At 42.0% G+C, this 12607-nt stretch overlaps 1 protein-coding gene across 6 annotated transcripts in view; it reads right to left on the bottom strand.

The window, feature by feature from the left end:
- LOC111068905 (maternal protein pumilio) overlaps positions 1–12607 on the bottom strand; it is a 205400-nt gene that overhangs the window by 69106 nt on the left and 123687 nt on the right. The window lies entirely within an intron of this gene.

The raw sequence follows: 12607 nt of genomic DNA, 5'->3' as shown, positions 1-12607 counted from the left end.
AATCAGGGGAGCAGGCGGGTCTAAAGGTCAATTTATGTGAGAAATCACATCAAATGCTCAGTGTGTTGTTTACAGACAGCCCAAATTAGCCTGTCATACTGGTACATTCATACTTACATATGTATGCATAATCCACAAGTTCCATTTAGAAAGAATTTCCCCCATTCCCATTACGCTCTGTTTGTCATTAAAAATCTAAAAATTCTCCAGTCTCTCTGCCTCTCTATAGGCGAGTGGAATAGGTGCTGTGCTGCCATATACTCTTACCCAAATAAATATAGAAATACATTCGTCTAGTAATTTCAAACAATGTGAAAATTGCCTGCCATGCTCTGGCCAAACAACAAATATTTTACCATCATCAAAAACTAAACACAAGAAAATGAAAACGAATCTACGAATATCAGGAAAATGAATACACACACACACGCACACACACACACAAATGAATCTTTCATAGAGTGGAAAAAAGCTGTGAAATTCTGTTTCCAAATTAAAAATAAATTTTTACCTCAGCGCAGAGACCAACCCAACGTTGGTCGTCGCAGCATCGGGCTACTGTCCGGCTGGCTGTCCGACGTGCAGGTGTGTGCGGTGATGAGATATTTTTAGCAGGCACTGTTGACTGCGCACTGCTCGCCCGATTTTACTTATGAACACTCTTGCATCATCTCCATCCCGCTCATATTCTGTCTGCTTAGTGAGTAATTAAAAAGGCGAACTTAGAGCAAGCGAAGGGGTGGCATAGAGGGGGGGATAGGGGCGGCGGCTGAACGACGGACCGACTGTCATTTCACTTAAGTAGACATTAATTATACGCCATGAACTCAAAACAAAATCAAGAATACCAACAAAAATTAAAGGAGGAAAATCCAAAATGCAGAGATACCAAGTCATTGAATACCCTTCCCTTCCCATCGATATCTTTTTAAATTGTCTTACATATTACATTATACATTGTAATCGTTTGCCCCTTTACATAGGTCAGATACTACTGATAATAGGATTGGATTTGGATTATTGGATCACTTGGTAAAGGGAAAGTATCCTAGCATCATCAATTTCTACTGCGTGGCACACTTCTTACTAAAACTAATATACCTTCCTTCAGTCAAGGGTGCAATAAATAAGAAAAACAAAAAATTGCAGCAGTTCAAGTAGTAATAATAATTATAATTTTAAACATACATATATATGTATGTACAGCTCGTTAATGCTGTAATAAGGTACATAAATGCCAAATATAGCCCAAGGCGTTTCTTGCATTCTGTTTTGTGCGCTTTTCTCTTTTTCAAAATTTAATATTGAAAATCCACGTAAAAAATACATTTCAAGTTTTATGTACTTGAGTAAATTAGCTATGAAAAACACTTGAAAGATTCAATTTATAAGAGACAAGCCCGAAGATCTTTCTGCTCTTTTCCACGGCAGAGTCCCAGAGTTCTCAGTTGGCCAACTATCGGCAGAATTCGGCTGAAGAACACAAGCCATAAATTCAAATGGGAAATTTTTAAATTAGCTGTCAATGGGCAAAGTGAACCAACAATGCCAAAACGATGAAAAAGGATCTATAAATATATTAAAGGGAATGACTCATCAAGTGACTTTCTCTGCGTGCCCACACAACTTTAATGCAATTGAAGTTTCCCGGAAAGTTCCCATCCAGCGATGGACACATTTACACATGTGCTTCACTCTCCTCCAAAAGGGGATCGTTCCCGTTGCCGTTGAAGGAAGAAACTTACCTGCAAAAAAGGAAGAAAAACCATAAAAAAAATTAGATATTAAAAATTTATTTCAGATGCAACATGAGGCAATAACAACAGCGGTGGAGAGCATTTCGAAAATTTCGTAAGTTCAAAAATGTAATAAAAATAAGAAATTTATGAAGAATTTAGTAAGTGAGGAAAACCATAGACGAGGAGAATGGGAGAGGAGAGTGCCCCAAAGAATTTATGGCTGTAAAAATGTTTATTGCTTCTGTATTTTTTTTCCCTCTCTGTTGTTTTTTTTTACTGTAGGAGGAGAAATGGTGATAGGTGAGGGCCGTAGAGGGGATGTATCTGTATCTAAATTGTTGCACTGGCTGCCAGAGCGAGCCACTTGACAGGTAGTCTCCCAGGAGAAGGGCGGCGTGAGAGGGTCGCCCTCATCCTACTCGTTGTCGTCGTTTTCGTGGGGGCTGTCACTTTGAATAATGTTTGGGGGCCTCATAAATTGGGCCCAGCGTGTGAAATGTACATGTCCAAGTCCAACTAGGAACGAAAACGAGCAAAGAGTTCTTCGCCTTCGATTCCCATTCGCTTTCGCCTCTAATGAGCAGCAGCAGCAGCACCCGCCCGCAACCCCAACACCAAGCAAGGCGGAATTTTCCACACTCCCCCCCGCCCTCATCGAGCTTAAGCCAGAATAAAGGAAATTCAAATGAATGAAAGTTTGTGCTGATGAAAGAGCATTTGATGAAAGTGTCAAAATTAACGCGGCCACGTCACATGCATAAAACATTATAACGAAGGAGGTTGGATGGGTAGAGATGACGGGAGTGGGATAAAGGGGAGGCACGGCGCAGCTCTTGGCATCGGCTTAATCCTTCAGCCGTTGATGCTCTGGATGATGCTCTGATGCCAGTAGCCAAGAGGTGGGAACACTCTCTCTCTCTCTCTGTCTGACAGTCGGATGGATGATAGCCGAGCGAAGCAAAGCAGTGCAAATAATGCAACACGAATTATGAATGTCCTTTTCTGAGAAAGTGCACATCAAAGAGGTCAATTTCGTACCCAAAAATGTGTGAACATGTTTCAGAGAATTATACAACAAATAATTATACCTCAAGTAGGAAGGGCAATAGAATATCTCCTGAATGTAGTGCAGTGTACACTGTACGTGCATATGTATATGTATATTTTTTAATCAAAATTCTCTTAAATAATTAAAATGCAAATTGTGCGAGCATAAAATAAGAGAAACAACAACAAACGAAAACAGGCACAGAGACGGTGACAGGACACAAGGACGCAAGGACAAAGAAACCAAAGGGACAACAAACAACACCAGAAACAACGAAAAGAAAAAAAAATCCACCCACGACAAGGGAATGGAATGAAATGAAATGATATGATGACAATCCGCCTGCTGATGATGATGATGATGCTCGAGAGGAAGAGAAAGGGGAAGGGAAAGGGGAAGGAGTGGGTAGGATGACGACGACTTTGACAGTTCTTTGTGGTATTTTCAACGCTGACTGACAACGACAACGACAACAACAAAGACGGGGCGAGGAAAGGAAGGAGCGGTATATGGCAGAGTAGAGCCCTTAAAGTGTTAACGATGATAAAGTTTGGCGAGAGAATAACTGTTGTGTATGCTGGCAGTGCCACACACTCCCTGTCACACTCTCACTCCCCCTCTCACCATCTCTCTCCCTCTCTCTCTGTCACTCTCTCTTTGTCTGTTTGGGCGTATCGCAATATCACGCACTCGCACACGTGTTAAATTCATGGGACCAGACTTGCATACGAAAAAGGGTTGTCCCTCCTGAAGTGGATATGAGTGGGAGAGATGGGTGGGGAGGGGCATTACGGGGGCAGAGAGACCACCAAGTGCGAGTGGCACGTGTACGATGCTCTGTGTGTGTTTGTGTGTGTGTGTTCATTAAGCTGCTTATTATGTTTGCACTTAAAAATTCATATGTGACTATGGCAACCCTACCTCGACCCAAGAGAGAAGCTGCAACAAATTGGTTGTGTCCTTTAAAGCCCCTCCTCTCCTCTCCTCTCCCCTTGCTGAGTACCCTGCAGGCCCCGCCACTTATTGGCATACTTAAGCAGGACTACTACTGGCTGGCTGGTTGCCTGGCTGGCTGGCTCTCGAGCGATGCTTCATTAAACTGAGCCAAGGATTTGAAATTTTCAGCTGAGACCAGCCATGAAAAGGGCACGTACCCCACCCCACCACCTCAGCCAACCCCTTTCTCACACTCATGATTCATCCACCTCCACCTCACCCTTAGCCCCGTTTCATATTTGGTGTTCTCTTTATTTTTTTTTTTATATATTTTTATTCCGGTGTGTGTGTGTGTGTTTGTTTGCATATTAATTTATTGGCAGAGCCCGACAAAAATTAACAACTTGTAAAACACAGAATGTAATTAAGTATACGCCATGTGGCAATGCCGAAATATTCTGCTTTGTTGGGAGAGGTGGGGGTGGGTGTGGTTCTTTTTTTTAAACAATTTTATAAATATTAAATTAGCAGCTTGAACGGGGTCAAGTTGGGTAATATTTGATGCGTCTCTGGCGCAGGTGAGCGCTGAGCGAGGAGGGTTGTGCTGCTGTTGGATTCTCATGAAATGTTCTTGCGGTTTGCCCACCGTACAACAAAATAAATGATTTGGCTTTCACAAGCCACACCCAAAAAAAAAAAAACAAAACGAGAACAAAACGCTAAGAGGAAAAACTGTCGAGCAACAAAAACCGCAAAACATTTCAATAGAGTTATCAAAGAGGGTTCGAGCAGCAAGAAGAAAACTAAGGGAAAGCCAGGGCCCAGATGATGTTCGACCGGGAGCTTATTGTGGGTAATGACGGGGCTTAAAAAAAGGGTTGCAACCTCAGCCGACATCATTTATATAAGATCAGCAAACCGTTTAGTTAGGCGTCATGCAATGAAGGGGTTCCAAACAAACTTGGGAACCAATATGCAGAAATGTGTGACATCTGGAAATAAGAGTATATATAGGAAATCTTTTAAAACCATCTCTGAACTAATTTTGAACCGATTCCAAACTGAGAGAATAAGCTTAAAGCTTATTTTCCCATTAAAAATACCTGATAAAGATGCATCCAAAGAGATGCATGAGAAGTTGCCATCAAGAAGGGTCGGCAAACGCCAAAAACGCAACAAAAAAGAAGTTCCCAAAATATGATGAAGAGTGTGGCAAGGGCAAGTCTGGATCAAAGTGAATTCGAGATGGTGATTGAGGATGGAGCGGGACCTGATGAAGCGCTGCTGCTAGACAGATAAGGGAGGAGGGTGGTGTGGTGAGACGGGACCAAAGTTTATTTAAGCGAAAATGTAATTTTATGCTTTTTAATTGAGCGAATATGCGTGGCAGCAGCAAAGCATGTGGAAGCCGGGTCAGAGACAAGGACCGAAAACGGGCGGGTGGATGGAGTGGACCTGGACCTGGACGTGGACCCTGTTTGGGGTTCTGCCTTGATGAGTTTGAGCCGCATCCAAGCGAAATAATGAACGTAACAAAGTGCGAGAATAAACTGAGACGGAGGAGGGATGGATGAATGGATGAATGGAAGTAGTAGGAGTGGATGACATGCTGAGAGAGAGAAGGAGACATAGATGGGAGTTGGAGGTCCCTGGTTATATGCTAACTGCTAACTGCAGGTGTTATCCGCACAGGACAAGTGCCCAACGCTAATGTATTTAAACAGCAAATGTGCGGGAGGAGGAGGGGGAGACGCCCTGATGGTGGCTTGATGAAAAGCAATAAAAATGCACATTATTAATCATCATCAATCAATGTCATCCATCAAAATGCGTTCGCTTTCCTGGCAGCTCGCTCTTGCGCTCCTTGTGGTCCACCACCCCTCCCTCCACCCATCGCCCATTGTTCTCCATTCTCCTACCATTCTCTCCCCGTGTGTACTCTGTGCTGCGCTGCTGTCCATTATCATCATCGACGCCTTTTTACCTAAAACACCAGACAACAGACACACGTCCAGACAGCGCCGAAGGACGCCTCGCGATGAAACCGAGGAGGAGGAGTAGGAGTAGGAGGAGGAGAAGGAGGGACTCTATAGTTTGGGAGCCATTTTAATACTTAAAGCTGGAATTTAAGCGCTGTCTTGGGGATAGTAAAAGGCTTTTAGTGAAATTATATAACACCCTTTCGTCAGCATGGATTGTATATAGCCCCAGTGCAGAGAATGGACTGACGATTGATATGAAATCAATTGAATATTATTCCTATTGATAGTTTTTAAGAGTTTCAATTTTTAAATAAATGATAATCACAGACAGTTTATTAAAATCTAACTGGCCCATACAACCATTTACAATGCTCCATCAAATGCCACAAATTTGACAAAAATTGCAGAAATGCACGAAAACCGATTCCGCAACTAACTTTAGAAAGGTTGACTTGACTTGACTTGACCCATATTTGTAATATCACTAGTTGGTGGAGGCATTGGAAAGCAAAGTTCCCTTCAAAATTACACGAAAGTCGGGGTCGCCGGCGCCCTTCCTCCTCCCTTCAATTTGGGGGGAAGGTTCAGTGAACTATTGGCCAAGTCAATGACCAAAAGAAAGGCACTCTAAGCCACCGTTGTGAGAAGGGGTGGAAGAGGGGCAGCAGAGGAAGTACGATACACGCACAAACACACATACACATGTACGTATATGTATGTATGTATGTATATAATGATAATGATATCATATGAATAAGCAGCAACAAATGTAAGGAAAGGAAAGGAAATAAAACAAAAGAAGAGAACTCGATTCCGAGCCACTTTGCGGTTAAGCATAATTTCTTTCGCTTTGTTTCATTTCGTTTTGCTTTTGCTTTTGTGTTTGCTCCTTTTGTATTTGCTATTTCTTTGCTGTGTGGTAATCAGCATAAGCAAGGCACAGCTCCTCCTCCTCTCTCTCTTCTCTATTTTCTGGCGGTATCGTACCATGTCCAAGCCTCTGCTCTCTGGCACACGCTCTGCTCGGCTCTGATCTGCCCATAGATTACATCACTGGCACCCTTTTCTGTCATACCCTTCTGGAGGAATGTTATACTTTTGACCAGAAGGCAGCGACAGTAAGATGGATTTATCCTATATATTTTATAGTTTATTCTATACACTAATATGTATATGTACTATTCTGTTTCTATGTCGAACAAATTTTACCCTACGTTATCCCAAGGAAATCGAACTTATTGAATGAATCCATCCATGAATATTTGTAAGCAATGTAAGCGGAGGGTATATGAAATTCGTTGCTGTCAATAGGTTTATGGAATATCTTCTTCATTGACTACTTCTCCTCCTCTCCTCCTCTTCTCTTTATTCTTATTGTCATTGCCTTTGTTTTTGTTTTGCTCTGCACATTGGGCGCTAATTTAAATTTATCAACCGTTGTTTTTTTTTCGAACTGCTTTTCCTCTGCGAGTATCTATGCATGTATATCTCCCTCTGTCTCGCTGCCTCTCTTTCACACTTGCCGTGAATTTAATTAACAAACTGAAGGGTGACCCTCAACGACGACACACCAGTAGTCAGTCTCCTCTCTTCCCTCCCTACCGTGTTCGACCCGCGCGCTCCACTCCTTATTCGGTAGCCAACTTCTTGGCTCTAAAAAGTCTGCTCATAAACTTTTGCGGCACTTTGCCGGCACTTCCCCTCCTCCCTGTTCCGTTCCTTCTTCTTTTTTCCAATGCTGTGCCACCACTTCTTGTGTCTCCTCTACCCCTCCCCATCGTTCTCGTGAGTAGCTTGAATAGCAATTGACATACAAAATACTTTTGAGTGTCATGCCATGAAGCTAGCTACCTTTTTACCTGTAAACCCCACCACCACCGCCGCTCTCTCAGCTCACCCCATCTACACTTCCATCTCGCTCGCACTCTTCCCTACTTTCTTTCCCGTTCTTTTTTTATTGCGCCATTGTTTCGTATACGAGACAATTTACCGTTACTGCAATTTTTTTGGGCTGTGTGTTTGGAGGAACGAAACTTTAATAAACTTTTAAGCTGCAACCTTTTTTTTCCTACTACTATCTTTCAGAGAAAGAGATGGAGAGAGAGAGAGAGAGAGTATGGTGGGGAATGTGAATAAGAGGGATACCGGATAGTAGGCAAAAACTTCCAACTAAGTGGAAAATTTAATGCCAGGCCAATCCACGCCGAAGCTGAATGCAATCTAAATAGTGATTGGGTTGTTGTGTTTTTCCAGCGAACTCAACTGAACTAAACTGCACCACAAAACTAACTAAATTAGTCAAATTTAGTCATTTATTCATACATATATAAATATTATGCAGAATATACATGGATACATAAAAAACAAATCGGAATTCGGAGTATCTATTATCTAAGATTCCGAATGAAAATATCGGTATTTTTTAAGTGCCGTCCGAGTTATATTCGAGCTAATGGAATCCATTCGGTATCGGTTATCGAATAATTAAATCAAATTTTGGGGTCAAGTTCAGCGGCAGTCGAAGACGAAGACGAAGAAGAACCCAAAAGCGTGATTTGATCGAGTTTCTAAGATCAAAACGTAAACAAAATCAATTCCTAGAAAAATAAGCACTCTTAAAGAAAATAAGAAAAATAATATTTTTCATCATTTAAGTTAGAAGCTCTTACATAGGAATACTTTTCCCTTTCTTCTCTTCTCGCGTTCCCTCATGGCGGTGACTATTTCTTTTGCTTCTGAAGTGTGGCTCTTTCAATGCCAAAATCAGAAACGAAAACCCGACGCACATGACGCAAAAACCGACAGCCCAGAAAGCACAAACAACAATCGTAACCCACTTTTCCTTAGCCACAATGTCTAAGCGTTACACTCACAAACAACAAAACTATGACTAAGTATTGCCTCTCTCCAACCATTTTTCTGCCTGATCTGAATCATTATGAGCATCCTTCTCATCTTTGATCTCTTTCTCTATCTCTCTCTCTCTCTAGAGACCCATGAAGAAAGTGTCAAAGCAGACAGCAGGCAACAAGCATAATTATGTTTTTAAGACTACGCCCACGTGGTGACCGCCTTTGTTGGTACCTGGTGAAAATTCCAAAACGAAAATACGCATTTCGAACATTTGGCTAGCGAGAGACGAGACAGTGCATAATTTATTTTGGTCTTCCTCCGCTGCGTTCTTAATATTTGCTTCTTGTTCGTTTTCTTTTGGTTTTCCTCATTTAGATTTTTCACACTTTAGTCGCTGACATAAAGTGTTGATACATTTTTCTGAGAGGAGCAGTTCGAGGGAGGGAGGGGCTTCTACTATGGCTTTGGTGTCTGTCAAATGGTTTCAAATGGATCAGTAGTTCTAGAAGATGTATCTACGGCACAAGAATGATTAATGGGAGGCATCAGAAGATACATTCAGACTGAGGAATGGAACATTGTAAAGGGTTAAGATATTGTAGATAAATAGTTTAATGACAAGTGGGAATGGATAATTCAAATTCGAAATTAATGAGGCTGAGATAAATAATATCTTGATCCATTTGGAGATTGATTCCATACGATATTTTTGATTATAGAATTATTCATGAGTACCATACGGCACAACTCTTCTGTATGAAAAACCTAACTGTAGATATTCCTTCAGCATTCCTCAGTGTAAGATTTTCCTGTTGGCCAGCTTAAGATTAGGTGCACCAATTTTCATTGGCTTGCGCTGCCTTGACGGCTCTCCATGGATAATCTGGACTGACATTGTCAACCCGAATGCTGCTGCCCGGGGCCAGAATGAAGTGAGAGCTGACAGGGACGAAGACGGAGGTCGGGTGCGTTCGCCTGCTTTGACTGACAGTTTCAATTTGCACTAACTTCAGGTCAGGTCAGGACGGGACTGGACAGAACAGGCACCCCTTAAAGCCATCTCATCTCCCCTCCCAAAAGCCACCAAGGGTGAAGCCTTTCTTCGGGCATTAAGGTCAGAAAGCGTTAAGCCAAAATAACAACAACAACAACAACAACGAAACAGGTAAGAGGAAGGGTGCAGAGTGAAGAGTGCAAGGAGAGGCAGAACAAAAGTACAACAGATTTGCTGCAACAACCGCAAAAAGCACAAAGGCATGAACAAAACCCCAGAAACGGAGTAGTAACAGGAGTCGTCGTCGTTGTTGTGCCCATTGGGGGCACGGACGGAATGGGGTAAGCCATGGTAAGAGAGTCCAAGAATCAGGTCAGGCCAAGCCCAAGCCAGAACAGAACAGAACACCTAACCGAACCAAACAGAACAGAAATGTGCAATGCTGTAAAGGCCAAGCGAAAATAATTGGCCAAAAAAAACTGGCTCCATGCAGTTTTGGCTTGAATGAAAAGAAAGCTGAACCCCAAGCAGAGAAAGAGGAGAAAAGAGAAAGAGAGAGATAAAATGAGAAAGATACAGGATCCAGCTAAGCATCCAAGAATCCGTACATGCAAAAAGCAAAAAGAAAATGGCAAATGGAACAGCGAAAGAATCCGAACCCAAGCCATGCCAATGCCAAAGAATGGAAGTTGATTCTTCTTTGGTTCTTTGCTTCACCGTTATGTTGACCGCTTTACTTAACGGTACCATCGAACACCCCGCACACACACAAACACACAGCCACGACGCTTCTGGAGAACCGGTTACATTTCGTTTGACGGTCGCCGCCGTCACCGTCGCTTCTTCAGCATTGACACCCATTTGGAAGAGTCGCGCAAAGAAGAGCCAGCCAGTTCGCACACCACTCTCAACCGGTTCTTCCTCCCCCCCTCTCCCGCCACTCCCACCTCTATCGTCTATCGTTCTTTCTGCTGTGCGAATTCTGAATTCTTCCTACTCACTCAGGTTCTTCCCGAGCGGGAAGCTTTCTAAATGAATGACATCTTCGCATGTCTCGCAGATGAAAGATAAATTAAACTTTGGACAATCGCTAATGAGGAGCAGCCGGTGAGGAGGGGAGGTGGGTGACTTGGGGCTTTGATCAAATTAGAGCATCTCAGATGGCATGAGAATATGTTGGGCTCCCCACACGAGATTGATTTCACATAGAGTATCTGAACTTAAGCAGAGACTAAGCGGACTATACTGTAAGTACAGTAAACATTCTAAGGAGACATCTGGATTACCAGTCACGTGTTAACGGTGTACGGTACTACAACAACCCACTCGAAACTCGATCAGCAGGGTATTTCGTTCCACTTTCATTGCTTATGAATCGCTGACAGATAATATCCATTCATATTCTAAACCGATTTGATAAATATCGAAGAAATCCCCATTAGAGACGATTATCTTTCATTATGACGGCTCAACAGTTTCTAATTGAATGATGTCCGATCGTTTTTATGGAGATTGCATTGAGTGAGGCATTCTGAGCACATTTACATAAGCACTTGGAGTCGGCCAACCGGAAATTGGCCAACCCACGAGCGAAATAAACATTCGAAGCGACCGACCACTTCCGTTTGATTACCGTTGTTATTGTGTAGCTCTCCTCTACACTCTACTTCATTATTTAACTCTTTCTGGCTGACCAGCAATAACAACATTTGAAATAGCCGAATCAGGCGAAATCAATACTCGAAAAAAAAAAAAAAAATTATACCGAAATCGGTCGTAAAACATGCGAATGCGAATGGCAACGAATTAACAAAAGAAGCGAGGAAAAAACAGCATAAAGCCCAAAACCACCGAATGAAAAAAATTGATTCTAATTAAAAAATACAAATATTGTAAAATTTGTGATGCAAACTTTCAGCGAGGGTTGCCCCATCAGTTAGTGGCAACATGTGCAGTATGTTTTTACTGCGGTTTCCACAAACTTCGTGAGTGTCTCTGTGGCTGCAACACTGCCATGATGCAATCGGAAAGTGTTGGCCAGAGCCTCACCCGTGTCAGTTGAATTGACCAAAACTCTCCACATGTAACTCCAATGCAATTAATGTCATGTAATCCAATTCGTTTCACTCAATCTTTGTAGGCATTTCAATAATGCAATAAAATGTAAATGTATTTTCCATTGAATTTACTTCATTTGAGATGGCGATACTCTGAGCAATTCTTGTCCCCCCTATTGCTCATCTATTCTCTTAATGTTTCTCCTCCCATTACGAACACGTTTCTTATTTAAGTTTCCGTTTGTTTATGATCTTGACATTTTCCTTTCTGGTAGAACTTGCTATAGATTAAGATTTCATTTATTGCTCTCGAACCCAGCCAGAAAGGTGACTCTGCCGCTTCGGACTCTAGTTAATTAGTAAGCTAAATTGGCAAATCGAATGGCATCGTTTGTCTGTCTTATGAATTTTTACTGGGATATATTCATAGGAGAGTTCAATGGGAGGGAAGATTAAAGCCACCAAAATGCACTGCAAGTAAAAAGTAAACTTAATTTGTGGTTTAGGTTTGATGACTTGTCAGAGAAACAATTTCTATTTCTTCTTTATTTGCATGAGGCAGGCAGGCCACAAATTCTTTCGCAAGCAATCAAATCAAATCAAAAGCTGTCCGACTTGTTTCCAAAGTTAGCAGATAAATTATCAACTTGTTTCATTAATGTGTTTTATTGTATTTTATTCCCATTTGCTTTGTGCCTCAGACGACAACAATCCTTCACAAATTTCTATAAAATGGTCTGTCTGTCTGTCCATCCATCTGCCTACCATCAGTCCACATTTCGTTGAACTGCGACATTTGTTATGCAAATTATATTCAAAGACGAATACTAATACGAGTATGGGTATGGGTATGGGTATGGGTAGGGGTTTGGTCTTTGAGGCCTACCAAAATGCGTTTACTGAACCCGAAATTCTCAAGCAAAACTTGAGGTTTCTGCATCGAAATTCAATTCAATATCAGCTGTGTTTATCCAAGTTTAAATTTAGTTGCTGCTGCC

Source organism: Drosophila obscura, unplaced genomic scaffold (genome assembly GCF_018151105.1).
Source record: "Drosophila obscura isolate BZ-5 IFL unplaced genomic scaffold, ASM1815110v1 contig_4, whole genome shotgun sequence".
Classification (NCBI taxonomy): Eukaryota; Metazoa; Arthropoda; class Insecta; order Diptera; family Drosophilidae; genus Drosophila; species Drosophila obscura.
Note: the sequence above shows the minus strand (reverse complement) of the source record. Positions and strands in the feature narration are given on the sequence as shown.